This window comes from Papaver somniferum, chromosome 9 (assembly GCF_003573695.1).
Source record: "Papaver somniferum cultivar HN1 chromosome 9, ASM357369v1, whole genome shotgun sequence".
NCBI classification, from domain to species: Eukaryota; Viridiplantae; Streptophyta; class Magnoliopsida; order Ranunculales; family Papaveraceae; genus Papaver; species Papaver somniferum.
Genome location: NC_039366.1, coordinates 41,552,733 through 41,571,045, shown reverse-complemented (window position 1 = coordinate 41,571,045; position 18,313 = coordinate 41,552,733).

Here is an 18,313-nt window from a genome sequence, read left to right as displayed (position 1 = left end):
TATCCCATCCTAATTAACCAATTTTTCAGCTAGGCTCCTATATATTTAAGTATGTTGTGTGCATATGGGTGCATCAACATTGCCCCTACGTACAAGCAGGTACATGCGCTGACTGGGTAATACTAACTAGAAACACTAGCTAGTTCACAATGGTTTCACCGATAAACTCCAGATTTTCATTTTAGAAACTAGGATTCTACGTTGACTAGGTATTCTACAGTGTTTAATCCTGTGTGAGAATCCAAGGGCATTCCTTCAACGGCTTTAGCATTGGGATTAGCATTGGGATATGAACGAGTTAAGATATGACTCGATGGTTTTCTCACTCGTAAACCTAAATTCTGGGGTTTTAGGTTATGAGAAAAAAGTACATCTAGCACAATAAACATTACGATTGAGAAATTAACGATTACGGTTAGGAAATCAACATTCGAGAAAACCTACCCGTAACAATGACAAACTTTGATTTTCGGGCTATTCATAAAAACATACGGCTGAGAAAACCTAACCATAGGTCTCAGTTACATCTGGGATTTCCAATGGTAAACTGCTTTTGAAACTGAATATGAAAACCTAATTTCATCGAATCTCACCTATTTAACCAATCAATAGCCGAAATAAAAAATGGGTTTTTTATTCTTATATATGGTAGCCATTTCAGGAGTATTCAATGCCTTTATTCACCGAATCTTCATTTTATGTTTCCACGTCTTCTTCATTTGATGTCACTGCAAGTTTTGCTTCTTTTTTATTACGGTTGTTTCCTTTACTCAATTCTTTAGTCCTTGTCATTTTTATACGAAAAATTTAATCGATGATGAAATTTTTTCAGAAGCGATGATTAGTCGTCGTTGAAACAAGTTCAAGAAGAAAATGAATTAAAAATAGAAGATGAAGCGAGTTGGAAAAGAACGAATACTCGGCTACGTATATTTAGGTTAGTTAAGTGATAAAGGTGATAATGTAATAAAAATAATTAAAAAAAAAATGACTTTCATATAAACTAAGTCCCCCATATCCATATTTTGGCCTTTGCATCCCAAAATGTCCCCCACTTCAGCCTCGAAAATAGGGTTCAATTTTAAGTGTTTTTCGAAATTGGTAGATATTTTTTCCAACAAGACTTGGTAATAACTCTACAAATAGGTGGTCTTGTAATCTAACAAACTCATTCCTTGATCTCACATCTTGATTGATCATGTGGGATGCCAAAGCTAACTGTAAAGAGATATGAGTAATATAACTATGTGAAACATCTTTTGTTGCCTTCTGTTAAATTCTTATTAGAGATCAAGAAACCTTTAGTAATACCGTTGGTGCGAAACTAAACCGTATTGTTATTTTAGGTTTTTATTTTCTATAATGTAGATATCAATCCTATGAATTATATAGTCTTTCTCTTTCCCTTTCTGATTGCTTTTTCCTACAAGAACTTGTAATTGTAATTTTAAGTATATCTTATATCGTTATCACAAGAGAATATTTTTTTTACGTTATCATGCGTGTCCAGTGTATGGAGTGATTATCGTCAATCAAAAAAAGTTGTTTAGTTAAATACTTGGTATTATTGCAGAGCATAGCTATACCTAATAATGATGGCAAATGAAATAAGCAAGATGAATGCGTCAACTACTTTAGTTCTGGTTATGTGTTTACCACATTTTTCTTTTGGGGTTTTGAGTTTTCCTCCTAAAAAAATTAGTGATCTATCTTTACCCCTAATTTGTAAATAGTATCAACTTCCCCCTAAACTTTATTTCTTGACTGAAATACCCCTACCAGTTAAATTATTCTTTCTAGTTCCCATATGTTTCTTCGACCACCGTACTTGCTAATGCAATTTGGGAGGTTGTTTAAAACTAGTTTGGCATGATTATCTCAACTGACCAAGATATTAGCAATTATATGATATTCATTGAAGATCGGAAAGCCTGTTCATTAATGGTATATGGAATTATTTGATTGCTTTTGAGCAGAAGCTTCCATTAAAGCTACAAGAACTGCAGGTTAATAATGAGACACTTAATTGATGAGAAATGGGGTATACATGATAGTAAGAAAGGCCAATAAAGATGTACACATGCAAGGTATGGCCTCTCTTCTGCTCTTTTCGATGATAATCCTTGGAAACGAGTGCTGTTAGATAGTTAGATCTGTACTATCTATTATGCCTTGGTGCTTTTTTTGTTATTGGATTCCCAAAGGCGGGATAATCACGGTTTGCTCAAAGTTCAAATAGTTACGGATATGAACCCAGGAAAATGTTAAGATCGAGAAGAGGCTAAATTTAATCAGGTTGAGCACACTTTGTTGTTGATACAGATATGCGAAAGAGAAAAAGTTCAGATATAATTTTACTGGATAATTGAAATCAATGGGGTTTACCAAAATGTTAAGGGTAAGGGTATTTCAGTCCAAAATTTGGTTTTAGGGGGAAAGATGATGCTATTAGTAATTTAGGGGGTAAAGCCAGATCGCTAATATGTTTAGGGGATAAACTCAAAAACCCCTTTTCTTTTTCATGTACATATGAAATTACAGAAAGTTCCAATATCCATTTCTCTCCCTTTAAAATAAATGAGAGGACCAAGAAAAAATTATAGAACCGTAAAGAGATATCCTTTTCTTTTCTTTTCTGTTCTATTGTAAGATGTGGTTATGATTTCTATATCAATAATTTCCCTGTCAAATTTGTGATAAGTTTAACTTACTTGTAGAAACTCATTTGTGAGAACGGTGATTTGATTGAAGATGCAATATTTAAAATGTTATTTATGGAAACTCATTTGCGATATTGAGGACTTGGTAAAAAATTTCGTATTTGGAAATTAACGGGATATACAATCTTTACATACTAGTTTTATATGCAAAATACAATAACTAGTACAAAATACTTTCAAATAATATCATATCAAACTCGATAATATATTTGTATGCTCCTATTATATCTATTATATGCTTTAATATACAAACTTAATTAGAGGATTAGATTAGAAAGTTGTTAGCCGCCGAATTATGTGTTATGCTTTTTCTCTTTTCTTTTTTTCTTTTTGCAATATCATTGTTTTCTAAAAAATAGTTTTTTTTCTATAGGAGATGTTGAGGGTTTAGGGCCGATTGTAGAATCAATTTTAGGAGAACTCGATTATTTTGCTGAAGTTGTTGACCTAATTCAAAGATTCAAAAGTGGTTCTATGTTTTCTGAAAACTCATTATCACTCGTGAACCATCCCAATTTTCGGGGATGTTCATAAATAGTATTCTTTTATCATGCTTTTAGGTTCAACTAACTGATTTTCTTTGATTTTAGGGTTGATTGTATTATGTTTTAGAATGGTTTATGCTATCATGGAAAAAATTTTGTTCTTTGATTTTAGGGTCTGATTGTTTTAGGGTTTTGGAAAGGAATAAGTTTATCATCTTCCGGCCAAGACTTCCTTCAACAAATTGAATATACACTGGTAAAAATTGGAAATTAGAAAGTATCAGTGTTGATTTTCTTATGACTATGAGAAATTCGTTTGTGCATCCTTCTGAGAATCCTGCACAATTTTAGGTAATGAAACTTTTTTTTAATTAATTTTTTGTATTCGCGTATGATTATAAAAATACCCATGCGTTGAAATACATGAAAGAGTAACATATGGATATCAAAATATGAAGAGTATGTGAAGCAAGTCTATGCATCAATTGTTCAATATGGTTTTAGTAAGGACCCCTTAATCCGTAATGAACTCAAACAATTTTTTTTTGTAGTTTTATAAGGTTTCTCATGCTTTTTTGAAACAGGAAAAATCCATGGTGAATACCTATGGATTGATGGATCATGCATGCGTATTAAATTATAAATGTTATCTAGGTATTTTTCACTTGCATCATATTTAAAACAAGATTTTAGCTTACCTATACCCACAAATTCTGTTTAACCATGGTCTTTAGATCATATTTGAAAGGCAACAAATCTAAAAAAAAAAAAACCTCAACTCTTTGTATAAGAAATTTGTTTCAATTCATAAAACATATATATTTCAGTGGAAATTGAAAGATCTATTTCTCACCCCTTCGAAAAAGTATGGGACAAACTTAGTCCTTATACGATTTCCACATCGAGTTAGACATGAATCAAAATATTACATCCAAGATAGTAGAGTGTGATATTAGTAATAGTGTAGAGAAGGAGGCTGATTTTTTAGCCACCACAATTAAAAAATGGATGGAGTTAGTCTTAGAATTCCTAATGGATACATACTTCTGACCAATACAACTGATATGCACATGTTTTGTGTATCAGACCGGGTCTTATGGCTCTTCCCAAGAGCTTCCCAACTACCTTTCCATCTTAGCTAGGGAAGAGGCTAGATCTTATGGTTATTCCCAAATTTAAGAAAAAAACGGACGATGATAATCCGTTTTCTAATTAGTTGGGTCCACCAAATCCTAAAACCCCACTTATTTCTCTGTTAGTCCTACTAAATTTCCCCGTAACGAATAATGATTATCCGGTTTAAACAAGTTAATCGATTTTTAAGCTAAAATCTCTCTTAGTCCCACTAAGTTGCAAGGGTTTTAAGACTGAAACGGTTAATGATTTTCCGGTTTCCACTTTTTCAAAGCGGCTAATGGTTAGCCGTTTTGGGAGTCTTTCCGTTGGGATTCCCGCACAATAGGGAAGCCTTGCGGGAATACCCACCTATGACCACGGTTTTCTTGGCTGGGGGCTTGAGCATGCCCATAAGACCCAGTCTCATAGTCTATAAAATTTCTAATGTGATATCATATTTTGTAGTGTGTTGTTTAAAACCACATGATGGTTTATTCGTTTCTAATCTTTTAGAACTTATCTTAAAGAATACATAATGTTTCACTTGAAACCATTATAATAGTTCCATTCATTTCCAATTTTTATATTTTTTATCTTAATATACGTTTCTTTCGTTTGATTAAGTATAAACACATAGACGTTTAGTTGTAAAGAAAAATAATAAACGCATAGATGCTAATAGTTATTTAGCACGATGTGGTTATTTTGAGGATGTTATATTTCTAATTGACCAACCACCTGATGCGCACTTAATTTATACCTTTTTACCGCCTTATTTATATTTTCTACTTACCATGCTTATACTAATTTTATTAATTTATCTTTTATAGGTTGTACACCTTAAAGGTGAAGTTACTATCAAACAAGGCTAAAATGGCAATGGTTTAGATGACTGAAAACACAACCACACTGAACTATTTCGTTCGGAAATTTGTATGAACTTGTTTGAGGGTGAAAACGGTTTCTGCTGATTTGGTAATTTCGGGTGTGTGGAGAAATGAGTTTAAACCCTAAACAATGTATTGCAAGGGAGTACTTTAGATTCGAGAGATCAATCTGTACAAATCCTGCCTAAACCAAGAAATGGTCGTTCCAGACTTGCTTTGGTCACAAAGTGAAGGAGAAGGGTTGGTTTTGGGGAGGGAAGCGAAAAGAGTGTTGAGACCAGAATAGTTGATTCTGGAAGAGTAGTTATTTCACGACTTGTATCGGAAAGTGGGAAGCTAACAGATGGAAAATCTAGCAAATGTTTTCTGAGTGTTGTATGCTCCTGACCAAAACTTGTTCTTTGGTGGAAATAGGTAAGACCTATTTATACAAGTCGTAACAAAACGTACTCTGGTCTCGTAAGAAATGGAAACGGCTGAGTAAAGTGGAAGGAGGTGGTAACGGGTAACGCCTGGAATTGATGTTCCATAATGAAAGAAACGTTTCCCCATTACTCCTTGTATTTACTAACCGACTCATTCTTGTGGATGGGAAAAAACGGGTCGCCGGTTTTTTAGGAAGTGGGGAGTTGAGCGTGCTGTCGAGACTCCTCACCCGGGCAAAATGTTAATCCTCACACAGATGCACCGCTGCAAAGGGGGTGCTTAGATTCGGGAAATCAATCTGTACGACTCCGGCTTAAACCAAGACAATGGTCGTTCCATAGTCAATTCAGTCGCAAAGAGGGAGATGGGTTGATCTGTAGGAGGAAGCTGACCATTGTGTGGGATCAGTGATGATCGAGGATTGTGGGTGTGTTGAAGGTTTCTGCAATATTGGTGAACTGTTGAGTTCGAATAAGCTGTAGGTGATTGACAAATTCTTGAGAATAGTTACTCGAGAAATTTTGTGCGGGTGATTAGTGATGTTGTAATTCTTTTCCTCCAATCGTGAATTCAGAGACTTATTTATATTGCCAGAATAATGAATCATTAATCCCTGTAAGTGTGACGGTTTCTTGAGTGAAAGAGTGGGAAAGTGGGAGATCATGGTAAAGTCAGTTCCACATCGTGTGGAGACTTGACTGATCGTGCACCCACTACTTTGCTAACTCATTCAACCGTTTACACGACTTACGCACATTTATCGATGTGGATGAATCCACGTGACGTAGACCGCCAGATCAAAACCCTAAGTGATATCCCCCCATTTGTGACGTGATTGAAATCTCACAAATCGTGGAGTCTGCAGGGCAGACGTGTTTTGATTATTCAATTGTTGACTGATTAGACAATGAGTCTAAGTTTGGTGAATCAAGTATGAATGGTGAATGCTCAGCGATTAATGGGTCAAACATGTAGTTCTCTGAAAAGATGTCTGCATGATGAATTACTGACAAGCGAGCAAGTATTGCTCAATTCTGCGAATTATGAGAATTTGATGAGCAACGGCAAGTATTGCTCATTTCACCAAATTAATGATTATTGAGAATTTGATGGGCAACTAAGCAAGTATTGCTCAATTCAACAAATTATTGATGAATTGTCGAATATTGATTATATTCGGGAAATTGAGCAAATATTGCTCGATTCAGCGAATTATTTATTGGTGACGTGATCCATTAAAATATTAATTAAAATACTGGTAGATTATCGAATATTGTATAATTAATTTAGATGCTGATTTTTGGATCAACATAAATTTATTAGTGTTTGAAGAGTGCTCAGAATGATGTTTTCACATAGCGTTCACTCGAAACCCTAATTTTTGGTCAATCCTCCATCAATTGGGGAATTGCTGAAAATTGATCATGAATGATAGGGACCGACCACATGGGATGAGGAACGTCCATGTGGTGCCCAGCGCTCGAGTGAGCACGCACTAGGGTTTCTCAGTTTGAGAGTTGGTGAATAAATAGTGATTAAATGGTGGATTCACCATTTACTGAAAATACTGTTGGGTTCAGCACCATGCATCAAACCTAGGTATGAGAGATGGGACCGACCAAGAGAGCATGGGACCGGCTCTTGGTGGTCACGTGACCAATTTTTGGTCGTTTGGATAATTCTCCATTTGGTTGGAGAGAATTCGGGCCCAGTATGAGCAATCGAGCAAATTAGGTCATAATTGCGAAATATGTGGGACCGGCTTAGTGCAAGCCCTGGGAATGACCCTGGTCGGTCATGGAGGCATGAACGTGTTTTCATGGTGTCCATGTCTTCATACTGAGAGTTTCAGTATTTTCTGATGCGCGTTCGAGCAACATCGTGAATTTTCAGAAGAGTTTCATCTTGACTGAGAATTCTCGATTTTTGTTGAAATGAGCATGTATGCTCAATTCATCGATATTTAAAAATATTAAAATAAAAGTGTTTCAATATTTAAAATTGATGTGGGAGGTTATCCAGTCGTGTGACCATGTTGCCTTTTGGTTTTTTCGTGATTTAAGCAATATTTGAGAAAACATGGAGAAATCACGAATTTTGCTCAAACTCGGGAGTTTCACGAGTTGAGAAAAATAATAATTATGAAAGATTAGGGATTGCAAGGTGTGGGACCGACCACGTCCAGGGCATGGCCGGCCGGTCAGGTTGCCCGGTCCCGCTCTCCTTTCCCTATTTTATTATTATTTTTCATGAATCCTTGAAGTTATGGAGAATCCTTGAAGATATGGAGAATCCATGAGTTCTTGTTGAAACGGAGGAGTTTCGTGAGATTAGGAGTGCTAATTATAAAAAGCTAAGGATTTGTGAGGAGTGGGACCGGCGACGGCTTGGGCTTGGCCGGGCGGCTGGGATGTCCGGTCCCGCACACCTTTTCTTATTTTATAATATTATTTGGTGAATCCACGAAGTTATGGAGAATTCACGAGTTTTGCACAAATAAGGAATTAAGATGGAGAAGTCTTCTTGAGTTTATGAAAACAACAAGAATAAGGGGAAAATAATGGAGGAAGCATGGGACCGGCCATGGCTAGGGCACGGCCGGCCGGTGGGCCCGGCCCATGGACGCTTCTCCATTATTTTATTATTAATATTTTCTCTCTCCTGTTTTTTATGAAGGACTCATTGTTTCATATTTTTGGATGCTCATTCGTGCATCCGGGTGCTCAGTCGTGCATCATTGTCGAATACACTCGCACCGTTTTTGTGGGGCTTACTCAGTGATTGTCCAGATGCCCAGTTGTTGAGTATTTATTACCAATTTATGAAATCCAGTGGAAAATAATTCATTAAACTGAGTAATAAAATAAATAGTTTATTATCAATTCATAGGATCGGCCGTGGATTCGACAATGAATTCAAAATAATAAAATAAGCATTACCATTCCATGGGATCGTGGATTCGACCATGAAATCGGAGTAATAAAATAAGTGGTGATGTTACCATTTCATGAGACCAGCCGTGGGTTCGACCATGAAATCGGAGTAATATCTATTACCATTTCATGAGATCAGTCGTGGCTTCGGTCATGAAATCGGAGTAAGACATTTATCTATTACCATTTCGATCATGAAATAGGAGTAATGAGATAAGATAGATTGTCTTCTAGGAATTTAGTGGTGAATGTCACAGTAGAATTTAATCTCTTGCATATAGTCAGTGAAACAGCGAATATTGCCAAAATCCTGAAGACGTTATTGCTCTCAATCTTACGGAGAACCGCCTGGATCTATACACGATCTCTCTACATAGTCAGGGAACAATGAGTGTCACCGATGTCCTGAAGGCGTTATTGCTCTCAATATTACGGAGAACCGCCAAATTATTCTTCTATGCAGAGGGGGTCTCTCTCATGTAGTCAGGGAACAGTGAGTATCACCGACGTCCTGAAGGCGTTATTGCTCTCAATCTTTCGGAGAACCGCCCAATTATGTTATTCTACATAGAGGGCACGACAAGATGCCAGGGATCGAACGTCAGCTAGTGGAGGCTTTTCGAAAACATACTCGCTATGGCTTCGTAAAATATGAATTGTTGCATGCCTGAAAGTCGTGTCAAAACATGCCTCATGATTTTACGATTTTGCCCTTTGTTGGAAATCCACCATCTACATTAAGTCCCTGCTTAGTGTGGAACAATCATGTTCCGCAGTATGCATGAAATGGTGATTTTCAGTCGACGAGATCAGTGGTTGAACTCAGTCTACAAAGGTAGTTTCAGAATCCTCGATTTACCCCAATGATGTCATATACGAGCAAATGCGCGGATGAGGACTCTGATAGTAAGGTAGAGTGTTATCTCATGAGCGTTAAGAGATGAGGCACTGCTGATTCGGGTGTTTGGAAGCTTAGTTATGGTCGATTTAGGATTTGCGGGCCCGAGCCCAAAAAGGAAACCCATGTTTTATTAGGTTTTGGAAATAAATTTGATATAAAAGGGAAGAAGCCCTAAAATTCTTTTTGTTTTGATTGACCGACCACTCTTCCTTTCCTCATCACTCTCGTGAGTTCAGCAGCAGCATAAAATTTTTGCCGGAGAACCAGCGTCGCCGCCCAACCGACCACTGTCCGGCCAAATTCCGGCCGGCGCCGATAGGTAAGTTCGTCCGTTTTTTTTTTCTGTAGGTTTTATGATTGATGAGTTATTCACAAAACCAAAAATCCCTTGGTTGTGTGCATGCGTAGGATTTATGAAGGATTTTTAGAAAACGTATGTATATGCACGTTTGTTCGTTAGTTGAAGGAACGAGCAAAAAATCCCTAATATGGAAGAGTCACATAAAATTTTGAATGGACATGGTCTAGTTGCAGTAGCAAAAGTTTTGTTTATTAGGTTTCATGAAAACCTAAGTTTGTTTTTGAAGCATGAACTTTGCGAATACTTTTAGAAACGTAGGTTTTCTCGTAAAAGTAATAGATAATAATCCTTAAGGTTAAAGGAATTTTGAAAAGACCTGGAGTTCATGATGAACTTTCAAAAATTTGTTTGAAATATGTAGGGTTCTACAAAAATAGCAAAGACCCTCGTTTCATAAACGAATGCTAGATTGAACAAAAGAGTTTTTTTTTATTTGTCCACGTGAGTTTATTAACTCATGGAATTTTTTTTTTTAAAATAAAATAAAATGCATGACCCATTCACGTATTATTAAATAGAAATTGAGTTTTAAAAGTACGCTATTTATGAATTGGTGAATTCACAGTGTATGTGTGAATTCAGGGATTTTATAGCATATGCATACGTAAAATCAGCGAGTGCTCACATAGAAGGTTATGTGAATTATTCATAATTTCTCGAAAAGTCAGTGTTGACTCTTGAATAATATGTTTTATGCTCGATGTTGCAGGTTTGAAAGAACGAGCAAGTTTTTTGGGGGATTTACGTCATTATCACTAAGTTCGTGAAATCGTAAATAGGTGAGAAGTGAGGAATACCATTTTTTGCAGACGTTGACTGTCTTGTCGCTTTAATTTCATTGTATTGATGAAATTCATGTATGGATGTTGCAGCAACTTTGCGAAATGGCTGAATCCCGTAGTGTTTCTGAAGATGATGCTTATTCGAGAGAAGATGTTTCCACATACGCCTCTTCCAGAGATGATGGTTCCTCCAGAAATGATGATTCTGAGATTTCTAAGGAGAAAGAGGAAAGTCCCAAGACTAAGAACATCCCAACTGTTGAGGATAAGTTCTTCATATATATGTATAGACCTGAAAAGCGTCCTTTAGGCTATTCATTTCGGTTGTTAATAAACCCCAGGAGCACTACTCAGAATAAATTGGTGTCTCCTCAAGCAGTAATTCGGTTTTGTCTGCAAGGGAAACACTTCACGGCTTCTCAAGTGGAGTTCAATCTTTCACGGAAACCTATGATGCATTTCTTTGGATGGGCAAGGCACATGTTAGGTCATAGACGTGTGAGGACCATATTGGATAGTGCCCAGGTGACACGAGCCATTCAAGCTGCTGGAGATTTAATCATCAACCATAGTATACCTGGTATGGTAGCCCTGCTCGCTCGTTGGTGTGTTCCTACTCACACATTTATATGTAGATGGGGAGAGTTCACCATTACTCTAGAAGATGTAGTTTCTTTGTTGCACCTTCCAATTACTAGTTATTTTCCTGAAGAGCTTTCGATAGAGGAGAAGGAGATACCTGACATATTAGAAGCCAAGATGCATGAATTCAATGAGTCACCCGCATCCTTCTATGCTCAATGGTTATCACACTGGTGGCCAAGAGATAGAACTCCTGAAGAACCGGTCGATGGCGTTTTAACAATTGCGTCTTTCTTGTGTCTGTGCTTTCCAGGGACATCTTTAAAGTTGTGGACACTTGCTGAAGCCGTTTGTGATTCGCTTTGCTATTAAGATGGCCAAAGGTGACAAGATTCCCATTGACAGACTATTTTGGGGTTCTTTGTTCGCCAACTTGGACTCTTTAGTTATAGACTCCAGTATTTTTGATGGCTTCATGAAAGTAGAGACATATGCCAATACCATGTTCCTCCAAGCCTTAATCTGGGAGCATCTTGAGAGTTACGCCCCAATTCCCCGTAGAATTTTGCAAGGACGCAAGGTCGACACTCGTCATTCCCTCCTTGAGGAGAATAATGCTAGGATCATGCGCTGGTCTAGAAAACAACCACAATATAAGATATGCATTACCGATGTTTTGGACATTGAATCTGAGTTCAACTTTCGCCCCTGGGTGTCGGTTACTCCTATCTTCTCACAATTGATCACTTTTAATTCTGCTGAAGAGAATATCATGTTGAGTATTGGTGCTGGTCTGAGCGAAGGAGAGAGATCTTTTGTCTTGATTTGTACTCCTGGTTTCTTAATATCAATAATGAGCGGAGGATTCCAAGTAGAAGAATACAACATTGATAGAGTTGCTAGACAGATGAGAATTGATCAATGTATTCCGGGTCATCAAACAAACAAGCCAGAGATTGAGTACCTGAAGACTCACTTAGACTGCACCCATGTGGAAGGAAATGACTATTTATTCCCATGTTCTGACCGAGACACCTTCGTAACTCCTGGTCATATAGATTTTTGGCGTCAACAACTTGAGCGTGTGTACAAGTTTGCAATGGATGTTCAGTCTCCAGTTCGAGAGTTCCCTTCCCCTGACATGATTTCCGGTCGACCCAGGTCGAGATACCTTCCTGGTGGTGATAAGAGGAAGGCGTCTCGAATGCGTCACAAGTAAGTGCCCCTTCTTATGATTTCATTCGAAAGTATGTCGATCACATTTTAATTGTATTATTGATCCCGTGATAGGGTGGCCGTGTTGCGAGGCCTCAAGTTGATGTGAACTCTTCAAACTTTCAAGAGAGTACTCAGGGAGGAGAAGGCAGGAGAAAGACGTCTCATAGAATGATACCGAACAATATACAGTCCCCTGCCGCTTCTTTGGTGAGTTGTTAGCGCTTTTCTTTATTGTTTTGACTTTCTCATCCATGTAATTAGGATCTTAAAAGAATATTGTTAATTCATTCCAGAACTTTTTTCCATCTGTTATTGACGGTCTCCGTTTTGATCTTGGTCGAACAATTCAGGGATCCAGCACTGAGGAGTTTGACGTAAGTATTCCCCTTTGTTGCACTAATAATTGTAACATGTCTTTGGAAGAATTAGCAAGGATTATTGTTGATGTGTCCAGGAGGAAATCATAAGGAGCATGTTGACGAAGCACATTCCTCTTTGGATCATGGAAACATGGAAAGTTCCCGAAATCCCGAACCGAATCAAGATAACGGACCCGCCGACGGAGATTCCAACATTGTCGAGCCTCCAAATGGTTTAGAGACCTCCCTAGTAAGTATTTCTCCTGTGATTTCTTCACAGAAGTATGAAATTGATTATTTGTGCATGAATGAATGAGAACCCATATGAATATATGAATAATTTTGCCGAAATATGTCACCAGAAAATTTCAGACTTCAGATTTTAATGAAAACACCGTAAAATCTTCGCTGGGAGTCCGATTTTCAATGTCTGCATATTTATCCTCAAGCCCAGAAAATTTCCAAGCTTTAGTGAAGAAGCTTTTTGAATTTTGAGCATGTTTAGGGCCTGAAAAAGGCGAAACAATAAACTTCCAGGAGATTTTCAGAACTTTTCCAGATTGCATGTTGTTCAATGTTTTGGCCACATATCCTTGCTCTTTCATCCAAGTTTTATGAAATTTTGTCATGTTGTAGAGGACTTCCATACTAAGAGAATGGTGTATAATCCAACTCTAGATTCCCCACTAATTACTCCCAGTTCGTCATTGAACACAGGGCAGTGTAAATTTTCTTCAATTGAGTTTCTTTGAAAACGTGTTTCACGACTTTTATGCTACTTGTACATGTCTTAGATGCATAACAAAGAACTTAGATGATGTTAGTTCACTTAATTTCTTAATTTTATGGTTGTATTGGATTTCCACACTTGAATCATTCTAATCCCATGTAATCTTCGCATTAGGTGCCGAATGTCGAAGTTGGGAATCATGGATCCAATAATGACAGTTTGGACAATCCTAGAGCTGTCGGTGATGAGACTCCCATCCCTGCACCTCAGGGTCATGAAGTTCTGGTTGTTGACGCCGTGGAAGTGGTGGAAACTCCAATTGTGCCTGAGATGGTGGAACCCGAATCAAGAATAACAGAAGTTGCTTCGTCTGAAGTCGTCTCTATGATTGTTTATGTTGTTCCAGTAATTGAGAAGCGTATAATAGTGCATGAATATCCCAATGCATGGATTGCTTTTGATCCTCCATTCAGTGAGACACTCCCAAATCATACGTTAGTTGGTGGATTTAGCGTTCCCACTGGGTATGTTGCTATGTACGAGGAGTTATGGAAGATGTATGGCCATTTTGTTATTACAAAAGACACAGAGCATAGTTATTTCTTGACTAGGAAAGTAGAGAACATATTACGTGTTATAGATGATATCCGTACCAAGGCCAGAAGTACCGCGACTCGAGACATACTCTTTAATTGGGAGTACAACTTGGAGAATTCTGAGAGACTTGGATTTAACTTGAAGTGGCTTCGTCAGAAGATCAACACCATAAAGGATGTAGTAGTGAAGAACATTCCTTTTACCAGTGATGCCATGATGAGGAAAATGACTGAGATTGCTGAGCTGACCGAAAAGCTGGAGTTGGAGAAAGCGGCTTTGAAAGCTCTGGAAGATGCAGAGAAGCAGAAATCATTCTTTGATGGATTTCTTTAGTTTCTTTTCCATAATCTCATGCACATTGAACTTCTGAGAGATGTGAGATTTTATTTGGTTTTTTATTTTTGATAGGTTTTGAATTTATGAGCGACTGAGGATTTTCTCTTGGATGTTGGATTTGATAGAAATTTTTCTAAAATAAAGAACTTTGATAGATTGTTGAATTTCAAATACTGAGTGAAAGTATGCACACGTTTTGGAGGAATTTAAAAATACAAGTAAACAAAATCCTAAGATGCAAAACGTCAGATGTTTTGAGCGTTTGCTTTGGACATAAAACACTCAATGCTGAATGCTTCATGCGTCGAAAATATTGAGACAATTTTCATGAATCACTGGTATACTCGTCTTGCCTTTGATGTCAGCCAATTTGAAGTATCCTCCTGCAACTTACTTAGCAATCATAAAAGGTCCTTCCCAATTAGAACTCTTTGTGGAATGCAAATTGCGCCTGGTTGTCTTAAGGACCAAATCTCCTTCATGAAATTTATTAGGCTTAGTTGCATGTGCCTTGAATATTTTCTGCTGGTTTGGAATTCCTCGTGGATTCCATGTTGGTGGAGCTTTCCAATTCTGCGGTACATGTGGACACTCGTGCAGAGGAGAATACTTGGGATATTGGTTATGAAATTCAGTCATTATCCTAGCAATGACCGTGTTAGTGAAATGATGGATTTAGAGAGGCTCTGTGTCCAACCATTTGGTGAAGTATTGTTGAGGTGAGACTAACCATTCATAGCATTTGATGATAGCTAGGTTTTGAGCGAGTCCCCGTATTAGGGTAGCATATTTGAAAGTTGGTAACACATATGCATCATGAGGAATAAGACTTTCCTGAGTGCGAAACCTCCCGAAGAATTCATTGGGGATCTCCCCAGGTTTTTGCGTGAGCTCCATCAAGGCTTCGACTTTTTTCAGATGCTCGAAAGGTTGATCATCTTTTGAGTCAGAGCTTTCTTCGATAGAGAATTGTGCAACTGGAGATGAAGATATCGCAGAAACTTTCCTATCATGAATCCACGCTCGCCCAAGAATCATGTCATATCCAGGATCCTCCTTGATTATGAAAAACTTAGTTTCTTTCCAGGATGAATCGTTCCTTATGCTGAGAATGAGCCGTAAGCATCCCTAGAAATTCCCTCATTGTCTCAGATTGAGATAGGAGCATGAGTAGCTTCCTGTCGAGTGATGCCAGCAGCTCTGAGGGTTTTCAAAGGGATGATATTAACAGCAGTGCCAATGTCAACCAATGCTCGTCTGAATTCATTTCCCTTGAGATGCACCATGGTGAGAAGTCCCCATTCGTACATTTCCTCGTCTGTCACTGGCGATTCAAGGAGTGTTTCCTGAATTGTCAGTCATTTGCCTGACACAATATGGTTCAGTGCATCAAACATATCATTTCTTTGAGCCTTTGACAAGTACAACAACTCGCAGACGTGTCCAATTAAGGATTGAACTGCTTCTTTGACCGGCTGCTCGGAGAGTGCGAATGTTATGATTGGGAGAGGATTTATGTGCACTCCTTCAGTCCTCAGTTCTCGTGAGTCGGATTTTTCTTTGAAAATGCGCTTCAAATTTATGCAGTCACTTGTTGGATGGCTGACGTACCTATGGAAGTGGCAGTAGCGTGTGTTTTCTGTTTGTTCCGCAGTTGGTTCCTTTTTGACAGGAGGTAGTTTGATTGCACCATCTTGGATCCAGAATTCCAGTGATTCGATCACTTCTTCAATGGGAAAAGAGAAGTCAGGAACTTCTTCATCATCCTTCTGTGGTTGTGCATTTCTATCCTGGTTGTCCTTCCTCAGAGCTTTCGGAGGGTCAGACGCCAGAGAAGCATTCTTATGTTGTTGCGCCTCGGTTTTTTTCTTTCTCCCTTCAGTGACATTCATGGAAGCTTCAACGTTATACTTCTTGTTGATCAGACGCCTGGCAATGCTGTTTCGATTGTCCTTCGATTCCTCTACTTTGACAGTTTTTGTTCTTTCTAACAAAGTTGGGGAAGTGGTTGCTGATCTCTTGGACGCTTCATGGATTTCTGAGAAGGTTTGAAATCAGAGATTTTCCATCAAGGCTCTATAGACCGGGATCATCCCGTTAATGCACAAGTACACCAGTTGTTTTTCAGTAACATTAGGATCATGACAATCCAAGGCTTGAATTCTGAACTTCTTCACATAATCGTTTGGATGTTCAGTATTCTTCTGAGCCATCCTTCCTAAGTCGGAAAGAGTAACTTGTTCAGAGACAAAGAAGTATTTCCTGTAGAAATCATTGATCATTTCCCCCCAATTAGCTATGCTTCCTGGTGCGATGTTGTTGTACCAGGTGTGTGCTCGACCCGTCGGGGATTTTGAAAACTCCTTTAAACGGACAACATGGTTATGTTCATGCTCTCCTAATGCTTCCATGAACCGAGAAACGTGTTCTCGAGCATTCCCCATTCCATTGTAGAGTGTGAACGTTGGAGAAGTGTAACCTTTCGGGAGAGGGATTCTTTGTGTAGCCGTAGGATATGGAGGTTGATGACGGTGCACAGTCGGTGTATGGACCCTTCCTCGATTATCCATAAAACGCTCCAGGTCTTCACGGGTGATGAAACCAGCGGGTTGAGGTTCTACAATTTTGCGGGTTTCATCGTCGTCAGGAACCGGAATAACCTCGGGATCGGTATTTGAAGAAGTTTCCTTATCTTTTCCCTTCTCCTGAGTTTTGTCTGACATCTTGTCAGTGATAATTTTGAGATAGTTGAATAGTTCCTTCTGAGTGGCAGCCATGTCAGTTTGATTCTTGGCGAGAACTTCATGGACCTTCATGAGATCGCCTATGGTAGGCGTATTCTCTCTGATTTCTTCTGGATGTCGTCCAAAGAGAGGATGATTTTCGACATTGGTGTGAGGAGGAGTAATGACACCACCATCATTAGAAGCAGGAATAGTTTCCGGAGTACCACCACTGTTGTTGCTGGTACTAGCGTTGTTGGTGTTGAGATTTGTAACTGAACCTGACCTAAGATCGACCATCTTTGCGAAAATGAGAGATTGAAACCGAGAGATTAGTCTCCTACTGTGGTCGCCAATCTGTGGATGGGGAAAAACGGGTCGCCAGTTTTTTGGGAAGTGGGGAGTCAAGCGTGCTGTCGATACTCCTCAGCCGGGAAAAATGTTAATCCTCAAACAGATGCACTGCTGCAAAGGGGGTGCTTAGATTCGGGAAATCAATCTGTATGACTCCGACCTAAACCAAGACAATGGTCGTTCCAGAGTCAATTCGGTCGCAAAGAGGGAGGTGGGTCGATCTGTAGGAGGGAAGCTGAGAATTGTGTGGGATCAGTGATGATCGAGGATTGTGGGTGTGTTGAAGGTTTCTGCAATATTGGTGAACTGTTGAGTTCGAATAAGCTATGGGTGATTGACGAATTCTTGAGAATAGTTACTCGAGAAATAATGTGCGGATGATTACTGATGTTGTAATTCTTGTCTTCCAACCGTGAATTCAGAGACTTATTTATGTTGCCAGAATGATGAATCACTAATCCCTGTAAGTGTGACGGTTTCTTGAGTGAAAGAGTGGGAAAGTGGGAGATCATGGTAAAGTCAGTTCCACGTCGTGTGGAGACTTGACTGATCGTGCACCCACTACTTTGCTAACTCCTTCAACCGTTTACACGACTTACGCACATTTCTCGTTGTGGATGAATCCACATGCCGTAGACCGCCAGACCAAAACCCTAAGTGATATCCCCCCATTTGTGACGTGATTGAAATCTCACAAATCGTGGAATCTGCAGGGCAGACGTGTTTTGATTAGTCAGTTGTTGACTGATTAGACAATGAGTCTAAGTATGGTGAATCAAGTATGAATTGTGAATGCCCAGGGA